A 27127-nucleotide genomic window follows, 5' to 3' on the forward strand; every position below is an offset into this window, starting at 1 on the left:
CATTTCCCATGAATTTTGTGAAGAGTATTTATTTTTTGTCATTAAGATAAAAAAGAGGCTATAGCTATAAATAAAATTAAGTATCTTTCTCCTTGAGGTTTGGAGACATTAGATTTCAAACACTTTAGTTTACAGTGCTACATTCCCAATTAAAGAGGAGTGCATCTTTACTTACAATAGTTTTTAAAGATTTATTTTTTTTATTGCAAAGTCAGATATATATATATATAGAGAGAGAGAGGAGGAGAGACAGAGAGGAAGATCTTCCGTCCGATGATTCACTCCCCAAATGACTGCAATGGACAGAGCTGTGCCAATCTGAAGCCAGGGGTCTCCTGCAAGGTCTCCCATGCGGGTGCAGTGTCCCAAGGCTTTGGGCTGTCCTAGACTTCTCTCCCAGGACAGAAGCAGGGAGCTAGCTGGGAAGCAGGACCGCCAGGATTAGAACCAGTGCCCATATAGGAACCCGGTGCATTCAAGGTGAGGACTTTAGCTGCTAGGCCATGGTGCTGGGCCCTACTTACAATCTTTTTTCCTTGTTGTCCAGTGTCTCAAAACTTAGTTTGGTATTCGATGATTCCAAGCTCGAACCACACAATTCTCAGCCTTAAATCCAAATACTTGCATGTGCATTTAATGTGAAAAGTGAGTAAATATTATTTCCTGGACATTTGCTATATTTTCAATTCTTCATCTGTCTTTGTGGTGATCAAGCTCATTGCTCTAGACTACGACCACCTTTATAGTGTACAGATTGATGGCTTGAAATAAAAGTGATCTGTTCTTTGGAACCTGTAATACTTTTTGCTTCTTTTAAATTATGTATCAGTTTCTTTTTTCACTGTGGATATTTGTTTTGGTTTTTTGTTTGTTTTTTTTTTCTTTTGAAACTTCTTGAAGGTTTGGGAAATAACTTATCCTGGTATGCTATAATGGGTGATGATTAATTGATCTATATTTGTGGTTGTGCAATGGGGCATGACATGCAAGAACCAAAGAGCAGGAAATCTAACAGGAGAATTATCACTTCTCAAGATGGGCCAGTTAAGGTCAGCCTAAACTTTCATAGTAAATTTTAATAATAATGTTTGCCTGAGATATTATTCTGAGAAATGAAATGTTTACTTTTCTTATATTTAACACATTTACATTTGAACTAGACATTTTCTGTAATTATTATTGTGAAGCAAAAAGTGTTCAAGGAAAATTTTACCAGTTTTTCCAAATCCCCTCTGATGCTTTAATATTAAGATGACTCCTTTAAACATTGCAAATGGTGTTATCACTGTTTTACACCGCATCGTCAGCAGTTAACAAGAAATGTCATTTCCTAATGTGTTAATTATAGTTCTTGCGTGTCAAGCAATATTTGATGTCACTCTTTAATTCCATGAAACTACAGAATTTATCAGAAAATTAGTATCTTTCATTTCTTAGCACTAGATTTCCATTGTAGACCGATCAATGATTGTGATGCAAAAACATTGGTGCTAAATTTTAGTGGTAGATAATGTTAAGTGGAAAGAAATAGTTGAATAACGATTGATCTTACAAGTGATTCGCATTTTATTTATTAGTTTATTAGTGATTTTTTGTGTTATCACTTGGACAATGAGCACCCCAGCGAAAATCAGCTCCTAGGTTACATTTGCACGGATCTGCTTTTCTGCCTGTTACTCTAGGCGCCTGCTCATGATTATCACATGATGTAGTCTGTATCTGTACAAGATATCAAAGTCCAGCACAAGCTTTGTCTTGTTGGAGGATAGGTCTTCTTTGCATAAGGCTATATTCATCTGTGACTAACTTAAAAAATGCATTACCAAGGCAGCAAGCAGGCCAGAGCTGTCCCATCTTTCTTGTTTACTGCATGTCATCTTGTGGGTTCTGTCACACTCCATGTCAACTGGCTTCTTGGGGCTTTTGGAGATGCTCTTGCAATTGATTCCCCTTACCAAGGTCTTTACATCCCTCCCTGCTTTTCTTCATGTCACCTACCAAAAATATCATCCTTCACCATTCTTTATGATGTAGCCCTACTCTATTTTCTACTTTCCCTTTCTCTCTCCCGTTCTCACTACCCACTTTCCTCCCCCCTGCTTTTATATTTGTTGCACTTACATTACATTACATGTTGGTAGATGTCTGCCTTTTAGCAAATAAGAGAGCATTCAATCAGTGTTTGTTGAATGAATGATTGTTTGACCAAATAACCTCAACTTCAACTCTCCAGGTTGAAGGAAAATACTTGATTTTTCCTTCTGCATGGATGAATTGTTAGTAACTTAGCAGGTTTAACATGTTAAACAAGGGATTTTGCTTGTTTTATATATTCTCTATTCATTCACAAATTACTGTAGCAGGTGGCAGTACCATTTGTTAGGTAAATGTACCACCAACTTTAATCAGTCAATTATCATCTAATTCTAAGAAATTTTGTCCAGCTTTTTGAACTGAGCATAGATATTTGGATTAGCTCCTGCTGTGCCTTCAAATACAGATGTGCATAAAATTCCCTACTCTGATGTTATTTATGTTTTGATTTTATTTTTTGCTCATTATTGATGGTTTCTGATACTTAAACAACACACTTAAATATGTAGAATATCTACTGATACAGCAGTTAATGGACATTGTAACTGCTTGAGATTTAGGTGCAAAATGTCTCCTGAGCAAAGACCTTCCACTAAATGAAATCAGTTGGAAATGAGCACCATTTTTTTTTCTATATTAAAAAATTAAATTCTAAAAAGTTTGAAGAATTTAAGGGCTACACACATGAATTTCCCTTAGATATCTTTTTTTTTTTTTGCTATTTTTTGCTATTTTACCACATTCACTTCAGTATCTCTATCAACCTTTTTTATATTTATTTTAGTGATACATTTACATGTAAATTATAGGTATAGTATTATTTATCCTAAATTATGCCTTCAGTATATATCTTTTTAAAAATATTTATTTATTTTTATTGGAAAATCAGATTTACCGAGAGAAGGAGAGACAAAGATCTTCCATCTGCAGGGTCATTCCCAGGTGGCTCCAATGGCTTGAGCTGAGCCAATCCAAAGCCAGGATCCTCTTGTGGGTCTCCCATGTGAATCCAGGTTCCCAAGGCTCTCAACTGCTTTTCCAGTCCACAAGCAGGGAGCTGAATGGGAAGTGGAACAGCCGGAGCATGAACTGGCACCCATATGGGATCCTGGCTCATGCAAGGTGAGGGGATTTATTCACTGGGCCACTGTGCTGGGGCCTCTCAGCCTATGTCTTTCAACAACCAGGCCAATCCTCCCATGGAAATGAGTTTTCGTATATAACATAGTGAGTGTAATCTCAGCAATAGACAGTTTTATTCAAATTTCTCCAACTATCCTATGTGCATCCTCTGTAGCTATGTGAATCTGGTTTTTGTTTGCCTGTTTGTCTTTCCCTGCTATTGTCAAACCTCTAAAACTCCTCATCTCATTCAAATCTTTCTCAGTCACTTCAGTTTTCTATTTGATTTTAAAGATGTACTGAATTTCCTAAAAGAAGTAGGGACAATCATTGAGACACTATCTGGAAGACAGAGTAAATTCTTACCTGTTTGTTTCGCCATCTGTTCCATTTCTGTTTGTATGGACACATATTCAGTCTCCTCAAACAACACACACTTCTCTAATACCCATGGAGGCTGGCTTCAGTTCCATCTGGTTGATTGTGATTATGCATTACAACTGTTCATTTACAAAGCTAGCAATTAAAAGAACTTAGACATGTTAATACTTCATAGCCCCTAACTACCATGCTTCAAAAAAGGAAGAGGTTCCTTTTTTTTCTCAAGTTTGATGACTGTGAAAAAACAATGCAAATTATTTTTCCCTCCCTACCAACAATGTTTTGATTTGAAGAGGAAGAATGTCTGTGACTTGTTCTAGAGTAATAAATTCAATTGACTCAAGTGCATTAGCTGCAGAAAAACCACCTGGCAAGGAGGTTGGTAGCAGCCCACTCTTGTTAACCTTTTAGCCTTCACAGTAACTATCAAGAGGCATTAAGCCGATGCTTATAATAAACTGGCAGTAAAGCTGCTGACAGCAAATAACTTTTTAAAAAGATTTGATTTTTATTAAAAAAAAAAAAAGAAAGCCAGATATACAGAGAGGAGGAGAGACAGAGAGAAAAATCTTCTGTCCATTGATTCACTCCCCAAATGGCTGCAACGACTGGAGCTGCACCAATTTGAAACCAGGAGCCTGGAGCCCCTTCTGGGTCTCTCATGCGGGTGCGGAGTCCCAAGGCTTTTGGCCTTCTTTGACTGATTTCCCAGGCCACAAGCAGGGAGGTCGATGGAAAGTAGGGCTGCTGGGACACGAACCAGAGCTCATAAGAGATCCCAGTGCATGCAAGGTGAGGACCTTAGCTAGGCCCTGCTGACAGCTAATAACTTTTAATGGGTTTCCAGAAATAAATAAGAGAAAATGTTCTGATTAATTAGAATCAAAGAATTTTCAAATTGAAAAGTCTAGAATTGAATAATTACCAGACATAAAATAAAATAAATATCAGTGTAGCCTTTCAGGAGACGTTTTCTCATAAGCAACATAGATTTCCAAAGTAGATTCTTTATTTTACTAAAATTTGATTTTTAGCTAGTAAAAGGGCAGATAGCTAAGAAATGGAGAACATAGCATACCAAGTACGCAAGTAAAGGTTTAACTAGGTTCTTTCAATATGTAAAATAATTTCTTCTGGTAAATCATCAACAGCCTTTTAATTCCCAATCATCGTGAGAGATTAGACCTTCTTTCTGCAGGGGCAATTAGGACCATTGCTAGAAGCTTCACAAATCTTTTCCTTGCCTTTAGGAAGACAGATCTGTAGGTGAACTTTCTGTAAAGTGAAGCTCTTCATCACTGGCTATTCAGACAATGGGCTTGAGATATTGCAAGCAAATGCCACAGTGAGACAGTCAGTGGAACAACTATGGTCCTGCAAAAAAAGCTAGAAAGAATCTTCTCTTTAGTCATGCAGTAGGGGTTTAGCTGATGAACACAACCCTGTAGAAAGAGAGTGTGGATAGAGACAGGGTAGGGGCCCAGCTATTATCATTAGTGAGGCAAAAGCAAGCAAGAACAATCCTTACACTAGAATCCAAGGCTTCTTAGAACCTACACTCGGGAAATTATTGTGATTAAAATGTGGTAGGGTAGATAGGCTCTCCCTTGCCTGTGACAAACCTCCTGTGGATAGCAGGGGTGGAACCATACTTCAGAGAGAACAAATACACCTGAGACAGTGAGTCAAGATCCACTACCCGTAAAAAATTTCCTTAGCTTTACAGGCTTACACCCCAATCTTGGAATACCAGAGGTGAAAACAATATAACATATAGTTTGCATGTTTTTGCTCTGTAATACTCATGTTGCAATATAATTGCATGGAATATAACATGTGAATACACTGTGAGTCCTTTGTTCTTTGAAGCGGGTATTGCCATAATCAGATAAATGAGCTCATGCTATTAGGAATGGATTTCTTATAGAGGAGTATGGATATTTTCTTTCTCTCTCTGGATCTCTGATTGTTCTACCACTGTGTGATGTCTTCATCATGTTAAGATGCAGTGAAAAGAACCTTACCAGATACCAGTAGCATGAGTGTGGGCTTTCCAGTCTACAGAACTCTCAGAAATACATTTCTGTTAATTATAAATTACTCAGTTTGTGTTTTGCTATAGAGCACAAAGAAACAAGCAAATAAAAGCCATTTCAATCATTCTCCTTATTAAGGGAAGTTCTTACAGTGGACTCATAGCTCCTAAAAGACTTATTGGTATGTAGGCACCTTAAAAATAGTAAGAGCCTGATAACTATTTGTTAAATAATATTTACTGCTGTAGTAGCAAATTGTATTGGTTAAGGCAAATCATCCATACATTATTTTCAGGCCTGGTACTGAGCTACTTTATTCAGTGTGTCAACAGCCATAGCCAACTACATGAAACATTATCTACGACAAAGAAGGCATGGCAGAGAAGCAAAACACACCTTTTCATGAACCTTTCTCAACCGAGTCATTTCTTGTCTCCACAGCTGTTGTCTACCTCATGAAGCGCTGTCTTTGCTCGGTTGCCAACACTGCTCACCTAGTCTTCTTCCTACATTTTCATCCACTTTGACCCAGTCTCTTCTGCTGTGTTCTTTCCCGTCAACTTCGTTCAGCCTTCAGAACAGCAGTTTCTTCTGTATACTGACGAATCATACATTTCTGTAACTGACCCACACTTCTCTCCAATTGCCTCCTTGAGCCAAACTGTCTTGAGGCCTAATAGGCCTCTAAAGCCTAATGTATTCATGCCTGAGTACCTACATTCCTCGCATTCTTCCCCAAGCTGACCTTCCCAGAAGTTTTTCTTTTCATTTTTAAGAATATTATTTCACTAAATGATAACCTTTCACTTCCAGTGTCTCAGTCCAAGCAGTCTGTCACTCTCCCCTCCCCCCAAAACACATCCTTTCTCCCTGCTTTTTAACTCTCACATCCATAGGTTTAGGGAAGCCTACTGGTTTTACTTTTATATCAAGAATGTAATTGTTCTCTGTACATTAACTATTGCTGCTTTACTCCAGACCACCATCATATCTGGCCTGGATTACTGTAATTGCCTCCCACTGTCTCTGTTCTCCTGCAGTCCTGCAGTGGACTGGGCATTTATGTCCCCTCAAAATGCATATGGAGACGTTCTATCAAGGTAGTGGCATTAGGAGGTGAGACCTTTCATGGTTACTAGGTTTTGAGGATGGAGCTCCTACTGCTCATTTTTCTTTTTCTTATATTTTTTTGAATAAAAGAAATCCCAGATAGCTAGGGGAGCTAGCTATTCTTTTCAATTATGTGAGGGAGCAGCGACAGAAACAGAAAGTTGGGCCTCATCAGACTCTAGATTGCCTGGTGCCCCTGCCCTTGCGCTGCCCAGCGTTCAGAATGAATTTTCAACTATCAATTAACTTCTCAGTCTATAGTGTTAGATACAGCACCGTGAAGGTAGTAAGACATAACTACCTTCACGGTATAACACTAACCAAGAGTTATCCTTTTAAGTTAGGTTGCATCGGGCCTTTTTCTGTTTATAATGTTTTCAACTGCTATCTTAGAGTAAAAATCAAAATACTCACTGCAAACTCTTGCTTTTGCATCTGGCCCCTTGTCATGTCTCTTCTAAGGAGAAATCTGGTTTCTTGCCTGTTTTCCAAGCCTCTCCAAGTCACTCTCTGTACTTACTATCTCGAAGAACATTCGATTTAGTGTTACTTATCACACGACATGTTAGTTCTCTCACATCTTTAGGAGTTTTAATGCAAGCTAATCTTTTAGTAATGAATTCTCTGTGATTCTATCTAAAATTTCAACACCACTGTCTTCACATCTCACACTGCTCTTTGTTTAATAATTTTTTAGGTAAGCATAATTTACTTTCACATTATAAATTTTGCCTATTTATGGCTTGTGTGCCACTTGACAGTGTTTTGTTCACTGCTAGTGCTTGGGATATAGATTAGCCTACTGTCCAACACTTCAGAGCTCTAGAGGGGAGAGAATGCACTGCAGGTACAGACAGGAGCCCTTGGGCAGCCACACTCAGCATTTAATCCTGCAGTGTAAAGTGATGCTCTAGAGCTGGTCTGGTCACACCAGCACAGTCAGCTGGATGGGTGGTTTCGTTTGACTGAGAGACAATTTCACTCACATGTACAAGTTTCCATCAGGTGCCGAGGACATGGATGCGGGTTTAAGCACCTTGGCTTAAGGTTTTGTTGTGTGAGAAATGGCCTGGGGGAATGCAAACATGGAGCCTGCCTTCTGTGGTCCTGTCACCCAAACTGTCCACACTCGATGTACAATATTCCAGGGATCAGCATATAATCCTGCAGAAGCCATATAGGCCCTGTTGCTCTCTTTGCAGGTCCTGTAAACTAAAAATGGTTTTAAAAATTTCAGGTGTTTAAAAAACAGTAAAAATGTCTTGTGACTGTGTAACATTATTTGAAAATAAAACTTCACAAAGCAGATCTGCAAATAAAATTTTATTTGTGATAGCCTCACCTACCCCTTCATGCCCTGAATATAGCTGCTTTACTCTTGCAATAGCAGAGCTGAATAGTTGTAAGAGACTAGTTAGCCAATAAAGTCTAAAATATACTAGCTGGTATTTTATAGATAATGTGCGCCTACTCCCACAGGACAGGAAAATAGCCTCGGGAGAAAAAGAGGAATCTAAAGAACTGAACCATTACTTGAAAAAAAAATAACCTCAAAGATAGCATTGAATTATTGAATACACTAAATTGAACTACTTTAGACAAAAAATTAGTTTTGGCAAAGAAGTGTAGGTGATTCCAGTTCTATTACATGGCTACCAAACGGCTCAGTGGGACAGCCTCAGTTGCAGGGTGTCTTAGATGGGAGGTTGTGTCTTGGCCCTCAATAGACTCTTGAGGATTTACTCTCACTTTATGTAAGTATAATACTTTAAAACAAGTCTTACACACATAAAGATTTTATTACAGCCAAAGTTTATGAAACTCCCAGGAAAAACTGGGAGATATATATATATATATATTTTTTTTTCTTTTCCTTTTTTCTCTACTTATAAGTCTATTTGCAACCCTATTTGCATGTTTGCTAAGATACCAAACTCAAGCTGTTTTTCTACTGTCCTGTGTCACTGCAGACTGCCCTCTGTTTTCAACAGTAAAAGCATGTGTGTTGTTGCATTATAAGACAGGTGTTTGATAGTTACACACTGTTATGTCCCTGGTATTTTAAAAATTAATAGTTTGTTAGTAGAGATGATAGATTTCTAACAGAAGAACTGAAGCAGTAATATTTGCTCATTGTAGGTGTTATGCTCTATGCTCACACTATCAAAATTAATTTTTAAGAAATCATAGGTATATGTGCTCCATTTTCCTTTATTTACTATCAAAATTCGTGGAGCCAGAATGGTAGCTTAACAGACTAATCCACCTACAAGTGCTGGCATCCCCTGTGGGCACCGGTTCGTGTCCCAACTGCTCCACTTCCAAACTAACTCTGCTTATGGCCTTGGAAAGCAGCAAAGGAAACTCAAGTTTTTGGGATCTTGCACCCATGTGAGAGACCCAGAAGAAGTTTCTGGCTCTTGGCTCCTGGATCTGGGTAGGCCTAGCTCTTGCCATTTGTGATCAACTGGGGAATGAACCAGTGGATAGAAGATCTTTCTGTCTTATTCTTTTCTCTGTATATGTGCTTTTCTGATAAAAATAAATACATTAAAAAATTGTTTCCAATTTTAAAGGAGGGTAAATGGAAATGTGTAAGAATTCATCTTGACTGAAGGTGCATCTGTGTTTAATACCAACTAGAAAGGTATATGGATGTAGTATTTATTCTTTAATTTTGCTTAAACACGATAAGTACTAGTTTCAGTTTACCATGTCTCTTATTGGTTTCAAAATGAAAATATAATTGATAAAAACATCCTCCGCTGTTTATTAAGAGTTTTTAATATTAGGAAAAGTTTTTAATTTCAATTATTCTCTAGTAATAACTGTGAATAGATATTACATTTGTAACTTAGAGAAGGGACAGAGAGAGATGTTGCATTTGCCTCTTTACTCTCCAAATGGCTATAATGGTTAGAACTGGCCAATCCAAAGCTAAGATCCTGGAGTTTCCTCTGGGTTTCTCTGGTGCCTGCAGGCACAAGGACTTGAGTCATACTTCACTACTTTCCCAGGAACATCAGCAAGGAGCCGGCCTGGAAGTGGAGCAGGCTGAGTTTTAATCAGCACCCATATTGGATGCTGGCGCTACAGGCAGAGACTTCACTTACTACACCACAGGATTGGCCCCTAGAATCTTAAGTATTTTGTTTTTTGTTTTTTTTTTTTGGAAACACACACACAGATATAGGAAAAGAAAAAGAGAACTCTTACCTTCTGGTTTTCTCCCCAGAATCCAGCCGTGGCCTGGACTGAGCCAGGTAGAGGCTGGAAGGCAGGAACTATATCTTGTGCGACCAGAGACTGGTTTGTTGAGCCAGGATTGTTAACATCCGGAGCTTGGCTTTAAGTAGTAAGCTGGAGTAAAGAATGGAGTCTAGTGCCTAATGTGAGACATGAATATCATAATTGATGACTTAATCGTTAGCTTAACATTAACCCAACTTCAGTCTCAACACTAAAGATGGAGGAAAGTAGTCCTAATAAACTTGCTTTTAACTCTCAAGGCACACAGCTTCTATGTGATAAAACCAGGATTTAATTTCATGTATGTATAACTTCAAAGCTTATGCTCTTAAGAATGAGTATAAAATCATCATTACCACTTGACCCTATATTTTGTGATTGCAATGCATTTTTGTAATTGTTGGTCTTATTCTGAGTTTCGTAATTGTTATTATTACTTTTTGTCTTTAAACATATTGACAACTTGTTTCTTGGCCTGAAGGTTAAGTGGCCCATTTTAGCTATGCCAGCATTCTTCTTGGTGTAGGAGATTTGGCAAAGTAGCAGCTGACGGTGAGAGTTAACCTTGACATTATATGATGTTAAATCAGTTTTACTTAAGGATGTTTGCTCACCCCCAAGGTCCTTTTTATTCTGTCACACAATTTGCTGTCAAACTAAATGATGCATTTAAATAGAATGACCAAAGATAATGACTGTAACATGAGAGAGACCACTACAAGTGCTGCTGTAATGTCACTTTGATCCAAATGACCCTGTTATATTTAAGTCATGATATAAGGAGTGGCAGACCATGGTAACCTACCACTGTCTTTCAGCCAAATAATACATGTTTCTAGAAGGATGGTATTTAGAAAAAAATGGGTAAGTATGGATTATAAGACAGGCTGAGGAATGATCATGACATTAACTGGAAATAGAATGCAAAAACAATGTGTTTCAGTTGATAATCAGAGTAGGTGAGATAATTGTTTTTCTAGTGTGTCTATATACTAGGATAAAGATGAAAGAGAATAGTTGCGCCCAGAAGATTGCGGGGCTCCACACTGAAACAGAAATATCAGTTGAAAAGATGGGTTTTTCAAAGACAATTGAGTTTATAAATTGGAGTTTTGTGGTATAAAAAGCACTATTGTGGAACTTTCATACCACTTGACAATTTAATAGAATATCCTATCTTTGTCCCCACCTCCTATCACCCCTTCTTTCTTTTGCTGTAGTTTGAAGATCTAAGAGTAGCATTATTTGTCTTTTTGTTTTAAGATTTACTTACTTATTTGAAAATCAGAGTTACTGAGAGAGACAAGGAGAGAAAAAGAGAGAAAATCTTGCATCTGCTGGTTCACTCCTTAGATGACTGCAATTGCCAAGGCTGGGCCACGCTGAAGATAGTAGCCAGGAGTTTCTTCCAGGTCTGGTATATGGATAGCAGGGACACAGCACTTGGGCCTTGTCTACTGCTTTTCCCAGGCTGCTAACAGCTAGGTGGATTGAAAATGAATCAGTCTAGATACAAACAGTCACCCATATGGGATGCCAGCATTACAGATGAGCCTTCTTACATATTATACCACAATACTTGCCCCATCTTTCTATTTTTTATCTTTTCGTTTCAGTCATATGTGCATATATATTTGATTTAGTTACTCTCCAGAAGAGATGAATTGCACTTTACCACTTAATATTATGTTCTGCATCCTTGTCCATATTCTTTTTGGTTTGTAAGCCCTAGGAAAAATAGACTTTATTTTTCTAAAATTGCTTAATGACCTTCTATACATTTTCTGAATTATTTCTGGGTAGAAAGTCTCATAATATTTCTCCTAAAACTTACTTTTCCCCATATGTAACATATGATATGATCATGATATCTTTGTCATGGACGTCACCTCCTAAATATGGAGTCTATTAAAGCTAGGTTATGATTTTGTAATTTTTTATGGGATGTTACAGTTTGTTTTCTAACTGCTACAATAGTATTTCATTTTCAAGCATTAAGGAAAATTTAAAATGCATTTTATCTCTCTCAAACCTTGTTTTTCTTTTTGTCGATTATATATCCTTTTCCAAATAAAGAAATATGTGATCTGTTGCTATTGATCTGTAATATTAATCCTACATTCTCACTTAATCTTGATATTTGAACTTTTTTGTGAGTCACAGAAAAACAATTTCGAAATATAATCAACAAATCTAAGAAACAATGTATTAGAAAAATATCTATGTCTAGGATTTATAACATTGTGCTTTAACAGTAATTGTTAATTGCAACTAGGCATTGAAAAAGCAACAAGAAAACCTGTTCTTTTCTCTTTAGTGATTTATGCCATTGAATTAATGACTTTCTCAACCTCGTTTGAGGAACTAAAGTAAAATTCAGTCTGTTTCCACTTCCCAGTTTTGGCAAGCTCATTTTCTGCTTACAGAAGCAGAGCTCAGCCTTCTTGGTTCCTGTCTCTGATTCCTTCTCTATCTGGTTTCCTCTGAATTCAGTGCTTCTCCAAGTTTATTTCCTTTTCCCACCTGTGCAATAATCATGATAGCAGTCCTATTAAAAAACAGGCTTAAAAATCCCAATCAGGTCTCTTTAAGGAGAAAGCTGTTAGCGGGGAAAATGAGTTTGTAGCAAGGTTTTCCAGAGCAAGTGCTAAGCACAGAAGATTTTAGAGCTGAAATTCTAAATGATGAGCTGTATAAGGATTTCACTATGCTTCTGTCTAGGCATACCAACATTATCTTCAGTTGTTCAAAAATATTTTGGATTTCTTCCACTTCTCATTGTATGTCCATAAATCTCAGACTTTTATCTCTCCTTGGAGGATTAAAAAATGCATCAAATTCTCCTTTAACTGACTGTCCTCCTGTCTTTCCTCTTTCAATGGCTGGCATCACTTAAACACCATAGCTATCAGAACTAGAAACAGAGAAAACCAGAAACCATTGTAGCCATTACTCACAAGTCTTTGCTTCTTTTTCCATCTAAATATATGTACATTACATTCAGTTCCCTTTGGTACCACTGTCACTGCCATTACTTTGACCCCATACATTATCATTATCTCTTATCAAAGTTTTTTCTCTCTCTCACTCTCTCTCTCTTTGTTTCTCCTGTTTCTGTTAACATCCTATGGGTTCTTTTCTTCTTCAGTGTCAATCCAATCTTATCACTTTGATATAAGCTTTCCATTAACTACCTTGCTTTTTGTGTAAAAAAAAAACCTCCTTCAAGTGGCTTAAAAAGCTCTTCTTGATCTGGTCATTGTCTGTGAAACTTAATTCTTTCCATCCCTAACCTTATGCTTTGTATATTCAGCTTCCATTTCAGCAGATCCCATGCCCTTGGGTTCATGATGCTCACACAGAAGATGTTCTCTCTCTCTCTCTCTCGCTCTCTCTCTCTTTCAGAATCTTTGTTGCTCCTTCAATAATACATTGTAGTAACTATTTAAATGGAATTCACATTGAATTAGATTTTACAAGTAATTAATAGGAAATTGAAATATAAGAGAAGGTATATATTGGTTATAAATAACTATTTCACCATTTTTATGTAATGGACTTGAAAATCTGAACATTCTGATATCAATAGAATTCTTTGAACTCATCCATAAATATATAAGGACATCTGCAATTTGATCCTAATAAATGTCTTAGTTTCTTCAAGTTTCTTGCTTTTGTGATTTTATGTGGTATGCTCGTTCTGTCTGGAACCCAATCCACGTTCTATTGGCCCTATCATTTGTGCTTCACTATTGAATCTCACCTCATGTGAAACGTCGTTCCCCTTGTCAGTGGTTGGATGTGCTAACAGGTAGTCAGGGTCAATTATCTGTTGGAAGGAGAAGAAGAGGAGTCCTTTCAAAAGTAAACAAAGTACTTATTCCAGTGCTGAAGATATTCTAGCAAGACCAAAGTGTCTTCTCACCTTTGTGAGATTTTAGCTTGAAAATCCCTTCCCAGTGCTGTGGCAAGAGGTTTCCATCTTCAGTATCTTTAATAAATCTTGCTTGGCTTACTGAAGTTGTCCACATAAAATTTCTGCTTTCATGTAAGATAAGAATGGAGAAACCTATCATGAAGGCCCGATTGGCTAATTCTCTACCTTGCAAGCATTGGGATCCCATGGAGGCTCTGATTCATGTCTCAGCTACTCCACTTCTCATCCAGCTTCCTGCTTATGGTCTGGGAAACCAGTAGATGATGGGCCAAAGCCTTGAGACCCTTCCTCTGTGTGGGAAACCCAGAGAAAGCTTGTGACTCCAGCTTCAGATCAGCTCAGCTCCGGCCGTTGCAGCAATTTAGGGAGTGAACTAGTGGATGGAAAATTTTTCTGTCTCTCCTTCTCTATAAATCTGCCTTTCCAATAGAAAGAAAATAAATCTTCAAAAAAAAATCAACAATAGAATTTGCCTTTTCTTTTTCGGTGAAATTTCCTGCAATACCCTCATGTTCCAGTGTATCCAAGTGTAACCAAGTAAGAAAGAAGAAAGGGGATCACTACCCCAGCTCTATTGTAGCATTTTATTTTCTTATATAATATGTCACAAAATTAAATCAAATAGCTACCTGTAGCTGCAACAGAGACTAGGGAAAAACTATATGGCAGAAGGAAAGCAATAGCAAGATCAGTTCAGGTGATCAATTGGACCAAACAAAATGCCACTGAGGACAAAATTCAGATCCTTTTATCAAGAAAGAAGGGAAAATATCCCTAGGGGAGGTGATCATTAGTATCTGTCACGCTTTCTTTACAGATTGACTCCACAGGGAGTTAGGTAGCTGGTCTGCTCTTTAATTCAGACGTGGTTATACTATCAGGCCAACTGCAGGGCTATTTCCAAAGTCAGAAGCAAATACCTTCAGGACTTTCCCAATTAAAGTTGATGTCTGGACATCCAGTGTTTGCTGCCTCTTAAGGGAGTCTCCTGCTACTTTGTGTGCTACTTGTTCTCGAAGTTGTAGGAACACTGCTGAGAAGGATTAATTTTGCTGGAACTCCAGAGAATTTGGAAGGTAAACAACTGTTTCTTTTTTGTCAATATGGCAATTAAGACCAAGAAGATTAGAGAAAGAAAAGTAGCTGCTGCTTTTACTTCTAGGGTAGACTGATAGGCCAGTGAAGTCACTGAATAGGTAATGAGCCTCAGAATAGTTTGGGATTAACAAATCCAATGCAGGCAAAAAGATTTCTCTTTCTTCACTTACTTTGTACAACATCCTCATGTATGGCATAGATAGAAGTTTGTCAACTTATAATTGGGATTTTTTTTTTGCTCATTTAAATGTGGCATGAAGTCTTAGGAGTAGTGACACAGATATGCATGGGAATTTGATATCAAATAAAAATAGATTTTTTTTTCTGCAGCCAGAATTTGTTTTGCTTTGATTATTTTAAAGAGTTACTGCTACTTCTTATTTTTGATGGGTGATGTAAATATAAATAGTTACTAGAGTAATGGTCCAATGGCAGCATGAGTAGTTGATATGGAATAGTGTTGCAGAAATGAAGAATAGTTCTACCTCTAAAACTGATTTATAAATCAATGATATTCACAAAACACTTGATTTGCTGATGGAATTTTCTCACTTTAAAAAGCAGTGACTCTGTCTTCTCCATTAAGTTGTTGAAGGATCCCTCTTACACCTCATTTTATGGCAATAATGTGATAATTGGTAGATGTTTATTAAACATCCTAGAGAATTAAAAATTAAAGTGAATACTAATATATTTGAAAATTATGCAAATTATTATAAAACATAAGTAGTGTTGTGGTAAAAGAATAAAATTTTGGTAACTTGACAAGATCTAATTGGCTTATATGGGTGACTCACAAAACCAGCAGCATCTGGTCTAGAAAATAGAAAGGGCTCCACTAGGCACAGCACAACAAGCGTGTTCTGTAAGGAAGCCTTAGCAGGAACCAGGGAATAACACTGTGCAAAAAGCTGTTGTTTACCATCCTCAGGTCGGTGTCTCTGTGTGAGTTAAGGCACAGGGGATTTCTTTATTGTGCAGATTCAGGTGTATGAAGCCAATTTTGATTGGTAGCTGTCATTATCTCCTGCTTTTTTTTTTTTCTGAAACTATCCTTCTTAGGATTTGGCTATCATCTTTCTTCTAATTATTTCTTGGACGGTCAGATCTCACAAGTAGACTACTTAAGGCTTCCTATTGCAAAACAAAACAAAAACAAAAACAAAGACCACTTTAGCATGAATGACTATTTTGGTCTTGCTATGTTTATAAAATGGTGCTGTTCTTTTTTATGACATGACTAAGCCTCATTGCGATTATCAACTTAGGCTTGCAATTAGTTCAGGGTCATGAGTTTGGAAGCCATACTTCCCCCACTTATGTAATCTTTTCTGCCCACCTGTGACTCAAATGGGACCTCCCATTACCTGGAATCTGAGAAGGGTGATGTTGCATCGCCACTCTGCTTTCAAGTCCATTAAAAGTCCACCCTGAGGAGGGACTTTCCTTTCTCTCGTCTCCCAATGTACAACCTTGGAGGAGAGAAAGTAGAAATCCCTCTTTCCCTTACACTTCCCTTTTATGGCACACTCTCCCTGAACATGGCTGACATGTGTCTGTATTTGTCAGCTTGTGGATAAACCTTATCACTTTCTTAAGCCATCTTAATGCCTGTGCTTCAAATTCTTTTTGAGAGGGAAGAACCCAGGAGATTAGGTAATAATTTAGACCACAAAAGTTTTAGAAACTACCATTGGAAATTAATGATTGAATTGAAATTGTACTACAGAGACCCTTAATCTTTAATATTTTTCAGTATTCCTGTTAGCAATCTATTGAGACTGACTTCATCTACAAGATTTTAATATTTTTTTGTAGATGTACACTTTGCTTATAAGCGTTAGAATCATTAAAAAGCAACTTCATACTTTTAGCTTTCTTTAAGTACCATGTTTCTGTGTAAAAGAGAAAATGCAGTAGATTTTGATATCTGTGGTTTTCATGATCAGCCATTAAGGGTGGCTGGGGAGAGAAGAGATCATTGGTTGTTACATAATGTTGGGACAAGATTATCAAGATGGTTTCTGCTTCTCTTTTAATTACTAGAAGATGAAGAAGATGTGGCTCTTGGCTTGCGATGGAAGAGCATTGGTTGGAAAAAACTGAGCAGGTCAAGGGATTCAGATCCTTCGCCTCGCTGATGCACAAAAGGGTTCAAGCAGAAGATGTAGTTAGAAGCCAGCAAAGAAAAAAAATGTGTCAGCAAAGTGAAAGCATACATTCAAGAAATGTCAGCAGTCTAGATGGGGTAGTCACCAAGGAGGTTGGCGATCATCCCTTATGCGTGAGGTAGTTAGGAGTTACTTATCTGCTACAAAACAATCAGAGTCAACACTGCAACAACTGTAAACAATGGTGGCCTCACTACCTGGAGAAGAGCACTCACAGAAAGCCGTAAATGTTCTGAATTACTTTCCACTTTGTTATCTCATCTTGGTAATTGGTGTTTTAGTTGAGTAACCTTTGTAATTAAACAACAGTGTAGGGCTGGTTATCTATTGCCCTGAGGAAAAGAGGAGAGGAAGAGCCTGCAGAGTCACACTCTTACCTTTATAGCCCCTCAAGAGGTTTTATCCTTTTCTAATGGAGACATTCGTCTGAAGGATGAAGAATGTTTGAAAGTGAGAGTCAGACGTGCTGAAACAAGAATTTACACCCCAAACCATAGTGCTGGTAGGAAATGAACAGTGAGCTCTATTGCCCTGAAACCCTAAAGGGAAACACGCGCTTGTGCGTGCGTACACACAGACGCACACACACACACCAGGGTGAACTGAGAGAGTTTATTTGATGTGACTCAAATTTAAATGCCAAAATGACACTGAAATATCAGTGCCACATCCTGTTGAGAAACTAGAAGTAATTCTACTTAGTACTTTGATTGTTGTTTCTATTAGGTGGCTTACAAAGAGTAAGCAGGTGTTATAAAAATTAAGGAAAAAGTCATTCCTAATCACACCAACCTGATACTATATATTTTAATATTTTCTGTAGTAGTCATTTTAATCTATGCATATTGACATATATTTATATATGTACTTACAATTTTATCCAACTCTATTTGCATCTGTAACTGCCCCTGTAGCTATAGCTGGCCAACCTTGGCGAATGCTTCCCTTAGCTTAGTATAGACAAAAAAAGGCCAGAGTCAGTACGTGTCCTGAGTGAGACACTGGGCAGCCAAACCAGCTTTTTACATCCTTTTTTTTTTCGACCATGAATGTTTCTTCAAGTTGGTAAGCAGCAGGGGCTTCTCTATTGGAGGGATTTTTTTTTTTTTTTTTTTGGTGGAGGCATGTTGTGGATTTTTTATTCCATTGGTGGGAGTTGCACATAGGTATCCCTCAAGGGAACTTCAGTGCTCAAATGCAGGAACAGTTCTGTTCAAAACTGGGGCGAGAGATAGGGGGAACAGGTGCCTGGAGCTGATAATGGAAGGGATTCATGCATTTGTGATTCATTCATGGATGGGATTCATAGATTTGTTAACTGATCAGTAACATTTCCTAACTATAACATTACTCAAATGGGCATCTGGTCTGAGACCATGACCTGCTGTTCCTTCCTCATGCATTTGGAAAGAAAGAAAGAAAGAAAGAAAGAAAGAAAGAAAGAAAGAAAGAAAGAAAGCAAGCGTCCATCTATCTGAATTGCCTATGCCCCTCAAGGCTTAGCAACATATCTCCTTCTGTACAGCTTTGCATAGCTAATGCATTTCATATGTGAAGACAGAGGGTTCTTGGATGGAGATCTGGGAAGCAGGCATTCCCCCCATTCTCTGAAGCTGTGAACCCAGCCTCAGTATTATAGCTAAATCTTTAATCAATTCAAATTCAAGAACTAAGGAAGAAAAATAATTCTATTGAATGTAGGAAGTGCAATTTGGGATATATTGGTTTGGGTAGCTCTGATTCAGTGTTGCAAAGAATTCAGTGAATGAGAAAGCTTATATTGGCTATGGAATATTAAGCAGGTGCAAGGGCTATATGACGAACAAGAGATACTTTAGAAAAGAATTTCTAAGCAAAATGAAAATGTTTATGAAGTATTTCTGACCACTTATTTTTAATTTTGTAAAAAAAGTTTACTTATTTTTATTCAACTAAAAAGGTGTGTGGGAAAGAGAGAGAGAGAGAGAGAGAGAGAGAGAGAGAGAGAGAGATGGGGCTCTTTCATCCACTAATTTATTCCCTAAATACCAGCAATGACTAGATCTAGGCCAGTGTGAAGTCAGGAGTCCAGAACTCTCCAGGTTCCCCCATGTGACTGTCAAAACCCCAAGTACTTCAGCCATAATCTGCTGCCTCCAAGATGCACATTAATTATCAGAAATCTGGGTTGGAAGCAGAGTCACCACGTGTTAAAACAGGAACTTGGATATAGCAGGCAGGCTTTCTGGGTAACAAGCTAGCTGATGCGTCCCATGCCCACCTTGTTTGGTCACCTCTTTGTGGTGCATCTGGAGCCTATGATTGAAGTGCAGTCGTCTGTCTATGGTCAAAGGATGGAGATAATCAACTTCCTCCAAACTCCGTTTTGAAAAGCTCTTTTAGTGTTGGTTCCTTGTAAATTTCCCTTTCCCCCCATAACATACAAAGAAATTCTATGGTTTGGAGGTTGGATGCTTACCAAAGGTTGATGCATTAAAAGTTTTTCCCTCAGGGTGGCACTATTGCAAGGCTGTGGAATCTTTAGAATGTGGGACCTACTGGGAGGTCTTTATGCTCCTGGAGGTAAGCTCCCTCAGAAGGTAGTTTTTGTGGGACTCTGGTAGTTCTCACAAGAGAATTGTTCTAAAAACCTGTGTTTAGACCTACACTCATTCTATCTGCTCTGGCTTGCAATGTGATAATTTTTTTTTTTGACACGCAATGCTGCCATGATATGCTGCCATCTACTGCCCTCACCAAAGCCCAAACATTGGGAATTACCGTGCATGTCAAGCCTCCCTTTCTCTTTATAAGCTAGCAACTTCAGGTATTATAATAACATGATGTTGACTAATAAACGCAACATGTCCTGGGACATTCTGAGAGTTTGGTGACAACTGGAAAGCAAAAATCATAGCATCCATGCTCAGTATACTGAATAAATCTAAGTAATAAACTGTATTTTGAATCTACAAATACATATAATTAGGAAAAAATAACCAATAGTCACAAAGCCTGCTGCAACCACAGTTTGGGTAATTATAAGCACCCACATTAAGACTGAATGTCTCTTGAGTCATCACTGCTTCCTAGGGTCTGCATTAACAGATAGCTGAAGCTTGTAATTGAAATCTGATATTTTGACGTGGGATGCAAAAGTCTTAAAAAGCACCTTGGTCTAGGGGCTAAACACCTATTGCTAAAATTGTTTTAACAGTTAATTTTGGTCATGGTTTTATTAATATTAGTATTCTGAGACTTTATGGGTAATATGGGATAAGGCAAGGATAGCTCTTCCACACTTGACGACAAACTTTTTTTTTAAAAGATTTATTTTATCTTTATTGGAAAGTCAGATATACAGAGAAAAGGAGAGACAGAGAGGAAGATCTTCCCTCTGCTGATTCACTCTCCAAGTGGCCACAGTCACTGGAGCTGAGCCTATGTGAAGCCAGGAGGCTTCTCTGGGTCTCCAACATGGGTACAGGGTCCCAAGGCTTTGGGCCGTCCTCGACTGCTTTCCCAGGCCACAAGCAGGGAGCTGGATGGGAAGTGGGACCACTGGGATTAGAACAGGCCCCTATATGGGATACCAAGTGTGTAAGGTGAGGACGTTAGCTGCTAGGCTATTGCACCAGGCTCAAGGACAAATATTCTTAATGAGAATAAGGGGATACACAGGTAATATGGAAGTTAAGTTAAAAAAAACTGTGAATATATTTGCATATCTATGTAGGATTTCAGAATATATGTGTGTATAGAGACATGCACTCATATGTGATTATGTATATTCATACAGATATAATTGTAGATTCACATGAAATATACATAACACATAGAAATGCACATTATTTCTGGTGCAAAATTTTGTCTTGAAATGTTCTTGTGTTTTAGTCCATTTTTCACTACTTGATGAAATTTCTGAGATATGACAAGTTGTTAAAGAAAAGTTTTCTGCTTCATTTTTAGAAGCAGAAAGTCCAAGACTGCACTGCCCCAATGACTCATGTGAGCATTCACATGTTTAAATTTGTCAGTTTGAAATAATGTAAAAATTAACTAGTCATTACTGGAAAATGTATGGGAATCAATCATATCATGGGAAATACTATATAATAGAAGAATGAAGTATTCATTTTTGTTTTCTTGTGTGAACACTGTCACTATATGACCAAATGGTGTACAAAGGAGTTGTCTAAAAATTATTTCTAATTTGACAGGTGATGCAAATGTGCTGCCAACACTTTTCATGATAAAATATGGTCTCAGGTGAATCATTTTCTTTAAGAATATAAGGGTGCTGTGGCTTCTTTCACAATACCTTGCTAAATTCAAATCTCTCTCATCACATATATAGAATATGTTATTGTTTATATTTAAATATTACATTGTACTGTAATGTTATTTGAACATGACTTAGCTGCTGTTGGTTTTTAATTGATTAAGCTATTTGAAGGAGAGAGAGAGAGGAAAAGAGGGAGGGAGAGAGAGTTTAGTAGGCTCTTTTCCTCCTGAAGTTCCTATGAAAGTCAGGGCTGAGTCACGATGAAGCCAGGAGCTGGACACCAATGCAGGTCACTCACTAAGAGGCAGAGATCTAAGCACTTAAATCTACTATTTCATAGGGTGTTTATTTTGGGGAAGCTAGAAAGGGGATAGATGTTAGAAGTTGAACTAGGATACTTTGAGTTGGGATATGGGCATGAATAGGTTGTATCTTGTGTATGTCAAATGCTCACCCCTTATGGAGGACTTTAAACCTCCAGTCGTAAGCTACTGGTACCCGAGGGTGGGAACTTAACCAAGTCATCATGTTTAGGAAGTAGGCCTTCTGGGAAGTCCTCAAGTCTCAGGGGTATGTCCCTAGAAGATGCTGAAAGTGCTTCATTTTTTTTTTAAAGATTTATGTATTTATTTTGAATGTCAGAAGTTTGTGTTTCTGTGCCTCCAAATGAAACCAAAAGTGATCCTCTTCACTATTGTAAATAAACAAAAATTAGAGAAATAAATATCAACTTTCATAAAATGAAATAATTATAGGGTTTCATTTATTTTCCGCAAATTACTATCATTATTATTATTTTAATTACAAACCCAAAGATAGGAAGAGAGAGATGGATAGACCAGGAGAGGTATTTGGTTTGATTTTCAAATATCCACGATAACAAGGTCTGGGCCAGGCTGAAGTGAGAAGTGTGGAACTTCATCCAGGTCTCCTGTGTGGAAGGATGGGATCCTATTATTATTATTATTATATTGTTATATTATTATTATTAAATTTACTTACTTGAAAGGCAGATGCATCTAATAGTTCATTCTCCAAATGGGTGCAATGGCCGGAACTGGGCAAATCTGAAGCCAGATGCTGAAACTTTCTTCTGGGTCTCCCACATTGGAGCAGGAACCCAAGTCCTTGGACCATCTTCTGCTATTTTCATGTTAGTAGGCGGCTGGATTGAAAGAGGTGCAGCTGGGACTTGAAGTAGCATTCGTATGGGATGCTTTATCCACTGTGTCACAACCCTGATCCAGGATCCAAGTGCTTGAGCTATCCTTTGCTTCTTGTCAGGGTTTGCATGAACAGGAAATGGAAACAGAAGCCAGTATTTGGATCAGACATTGATCTGGGATGCCAGTGCTCTGCCACTGACTTATCTGGTATGCCAAATGTCTGCTTCTAAAAGTAATTCATCTATGGCTGAGGATAACTGGCAATTTCAAAATTTACCTGTGTTATATTTAACCAGATTTGTAAGTAAGTCAGAAAAGCATTTGTTCTGGGGAACTGGCACAATTTTCCTCTTTATTTGCTTCTGTTATTAAGAGGTACAAGCTAAGGAAAAATGCAGCTTTGTTTTCACTGTTTTGGAGATTACTGAACACATTTGAGAATAAACAGCTAATTTTCTCCTTCAAATCATCCTTGACCTAAAATGAATGACATCGAACACTGTGGGGTGGGAGGTTTCTAAGAGGCAAGCCTTGTTAGTGCAGTCTCTTTTGACTGTGTAAGTGCTGTGCATGGACAACTATCCATATACTTGGGAAGGGGGCTAAGTGTCCGTCAAGTTCCTGGATATTGGATATCAGATTTAGTCCAGCCTCTTCAGAACAAGAGAATCTCCTGAAAGGAGGAGGTCTCTGCATTATCTTTAAAATGTATTAAGTACTAATTTTATATGACTCATAAATGAGCCCTAAAATTTTCTTGTTAATAATTTCAAAGTATTTTTCAGTGGGACTCAAATTTTTTTTAGATTTTTTTTTAAACTGATTGCTACAATGTCAGTGTGTCACTTTCTGATGTGAAAAAGTATGGTTGATCCCCCAAGTTTATGTTTCTCGTCTGTTTCTTGTCTTTCATCAGATACTACAGTTGCTAATATAGTATTTTGCGCTTAGTGCATATTTCTGTGTTTGACACTCTATTTCCTCATATTCTCATTTTTGCTATTTCCACTCCTTTTATTAGATCCCTCTTTGTATATTAAGCAAGCTAGCAGGTTAAATAATATTTCTGGAGCAAATTAAAATATGCAGAAAATAAGGGAGATGGTTTGGAGCTTTTAAAAAAGATACATATATTTATTTTTTATTTTATTATGTTTTTAAAGATTTATTTATTTTTATTGGAAAGGCGGATATACAGAGAGGAGGAGAGGCAGAGAGGAAGATCTGTCCGATGGTTCACTCCTCAAGCAGCCACAATGACTGGAGCTGAGCCAATCCGAAGCCAGGAGCCTCCTCCAAGGTCTTCCACGTGGGTGCAGGGTCCCAAGGCTTTGCGCTGTCCTTAACTGCATTCCCAGGCTACAGGCAGGGAGTTGGATGGGAAGCGGGGTTGCTAGGATTAGAACCGGTGCCCATATGGAATCCTGGTGCGTTCAAGGTGAGGACCTTAACCTCTACGCTATCGCGCTGGGCCCAATATATTTATTTTTATTGGAAACTCAGTTATACAGAGAGGAGGAGAGACAGAGAAGATCTTCCCTCCAATGATTCACTCCCCAAGTGATCTCTACGGCCAGAGCTGTGCCAATCCTAAGCCAGGAGCCAGGAGGCAGGAGTTTCTTCCAGGTCTCCCGTGTGGACTCAGGTTCCGAAGACTTTGGACCATCCTTGACTGCTTTCCCAGGCCACAAGCAAGGAGCTGAATGGTAAGCAGGCTGCTAGGATTAGAATCAGTGCCTATATGGTATCCAGGCTTGTGCAAGGTGAGAATTTTAGCTGCTAGGCTACTGTGCTGGGCCCTATGGTTTGGAATTTTAATCAGGCATTTCAATTTGAATAAATAACAGAGTGAACTAAAATCACACAGAGAGATAAGAAACAAAGAGACAGGGAGTGAACTTCTATATAACCAGCTTGCCAGTACTACCTTTCAACAGCAAGGACAAAGCACCAGAAGATTTCTTAGGCCCACGTTCCAGACATCATAATCAGATTGTATTAACATTAATCCATTAAATATTAAGTAAGATTTGGGAAGTTCAATGCTTACATTCATTTAGCATTCCAAAATCCTTTCAAATGTATTAATTATGAAGCATGTGAAGTATATTGTGAGGCTAAGCTTAGCACCTACAGCTGAGAGCCTGAATGGGTGTAGGCCAGTTGGGCTGCGCTGCAGTATCCACCTGTTTAGTGCCAGGACCAGCCGCTGGCCATGTCAGGCTGATCACAGCACCCTTTGGCACATTTGTGACGTGGGGCTGGAAGCTGGCTTGACAGGGGATCTTAAGGAACTTCCTTGTTAAGCTGAAGCTCCCAGTGGTGATTGCAAGAGCTGGTGCTGTGGGTAAGCCAGGCCAGGTTGGTCTGTAGCACTCATCAGCATATGTGTGAACCTGGTCTAGTGGTAGGCCAGGCTGAGCTGGTCTACAACATACTCTGGCATGAGCAAGAGCCACAATAGGGCATAGGCTGGATCAGGTTGGACCTCAACACCTGCCAGTTAACAGGGGGGTTAATGTGGGTCAGTCCAGGTTAGGCTGCTGCACCTGCTATCAAGAGATAGGACTAAGGATGGGCCAGGTTGAGCCAAGCAGTAACATCTGCTAGTGAATGCCAAGAATTGAAGGGGGTTATGTCTAATTAGGCAGCATCATCAGCTGGCACACACAAGACCCAAGGATGGGAGCTGGTCTAAGCAGGGAAACTTTGGGGACTTTCTTGCTGCGTCACTGCTTCTACCAGTGAGTGTGAGAGCCTGTCAGACTAGTTTTAAGTCCTTTCGGGCTAGACTGCAGTACATCTTGACAGGAGCAAGATTTTGTGCTGGAAGCATGCCTGGCAGGGAACTGTGGGCACTCTCCTGCTAGGTTGTACCTCCTTCTGATGAGCATGAGAATCAGGGCTGGGGCAGTGTATAGTGGACAAGGCAGCGGCGTCTGTTGGCATATGTGAGGGCTTGGTCTGGGGGTGAGTTGGGTTGAGCTAAGGTACAGTACCCATAGATGTGTATGAGAGCTGGATAGGATGAAGGCTGGTCTGGATTAGGCTGCAGCAGAGGCTTACACATGCACTTCCCAGGGCTGGGAACTAAGCCGTGACACTAAAGTTATGTGTGAGGATTGGTCTTTGGTGGGCTGGCTTGGCTGGGCCACAGCACCCACTGGTTTGCGTGAGATATGGGGCTGGGGCAGAACTGAACAGGCAGCTGCTTCCATTGGTATATGCCTTGGCTGGTGCAGGTGATGGACAGAACCTGACCCTGCACTGGCTGATGTACACAAGAGTGAAGTTAGAAGTCACCGCAGGCCAGGTTTCTTGGAGAACTCCCCAGCTAGACTGCTGTACTCAGACCCTGGGCACAGGGAAAGTCACAGGATCTAGACTGACCTTGGAATGCATGTATCAGGACTGGGCCTCCTCAGTTGCTGATCCCTGTGCAGTAGACAGTGTGTTCAGAAGTAAATAGGGGACATTACTGTCAGCTAATCTAGGCCAGCAAGGGATGTGGATTGCCTTGTCAGAGGATGCAAAGCACAATAGGTTGAGCAAATCTCCTGGCCAAGCTAACAGCGTGTTTCTGGGTCTGTGGATGCACTAAGCTGGACTTTGTCAACCAATAGAGCTTGGAAAGATTTTTCCAACCTCAGTGCAGTGAAAACCATAGTATCGTAGAACTGTCAAAACCACTGAAATAAAACACCCTTGGAACACTCTTTCCCACATGAGGGTCTCTTAAGCATCCTCAAAGGACCATCCCCGCACGCCTTGGTGCTGATGTAGTTTGACAACAAGGAGCAATCCTCTTTGCCTTCTCCCTTGTGGACACAGGAGAAAAAAGGAAACATTAGTGTAAATAACATTAAAATGAAAAAAAATTAAAAAAAGACTGAGAGATGCGGAAGAATTATGAGGATTCTTAATACCTCCTGCCTGGTATATTTGCTTAGAAGAAATTACTTTTTTTTTTGCTAATTAGTCAAAATTTCAACATTTACAGGAACAGAAACAAAATGGCAACATTTAACAAACTCCTTTTACACTTTTTTCTCACAAAATTGCACTTTTTTTGCTTTAGTGCTATAAATAATCACTTAATGTTGTTATAGGGTTCTCATAATTTTAACAACTTTACATATATTAAAATAAAAATGTTTATGTCCCTTAATTTCGTCTTACCGTAGATAATTTTCTTTATCTATCCACCCCGAAAAGAATGATTTATTCAAAAATATGGCCACTTTCTTTCTTTTTTTAAAGACTTATTTATTTTATTACAAAGTCAGATATACAGAGAGGAGGAGAGACAGAGAGGAGGAGAGACAGAGAGGAAGATCTTCTGTCCAATGATTCACTCCCCAAGTGAGTGCAATGGCTGGTGCTGCGCCGATCCAAAGCCAGGAACCAGGAACCTCTTCTGGATCTCCCACGCGGGTGCAGGGTCCCAAGGCTTTGGGCCGTCCTCGACTGCTTTCCCAGGGCACAAGCAGGGAGCTGGA

Source organism: Ochotona princeps, chromosome 3, assembly GCF_030435755.1.
Source record: "Ochotona princeps isolate mOchPri1 chromosome 3, mOchPri1.hap1, whole genome shotgun sequence".
NCBI classification, from domain to species: domain Eukaryota; kingdom Metazoa; phylum Chordata; class Mammalia; order Lagomorpha; family Ochotonidae; genus Ochotona; species Ochotona princeps.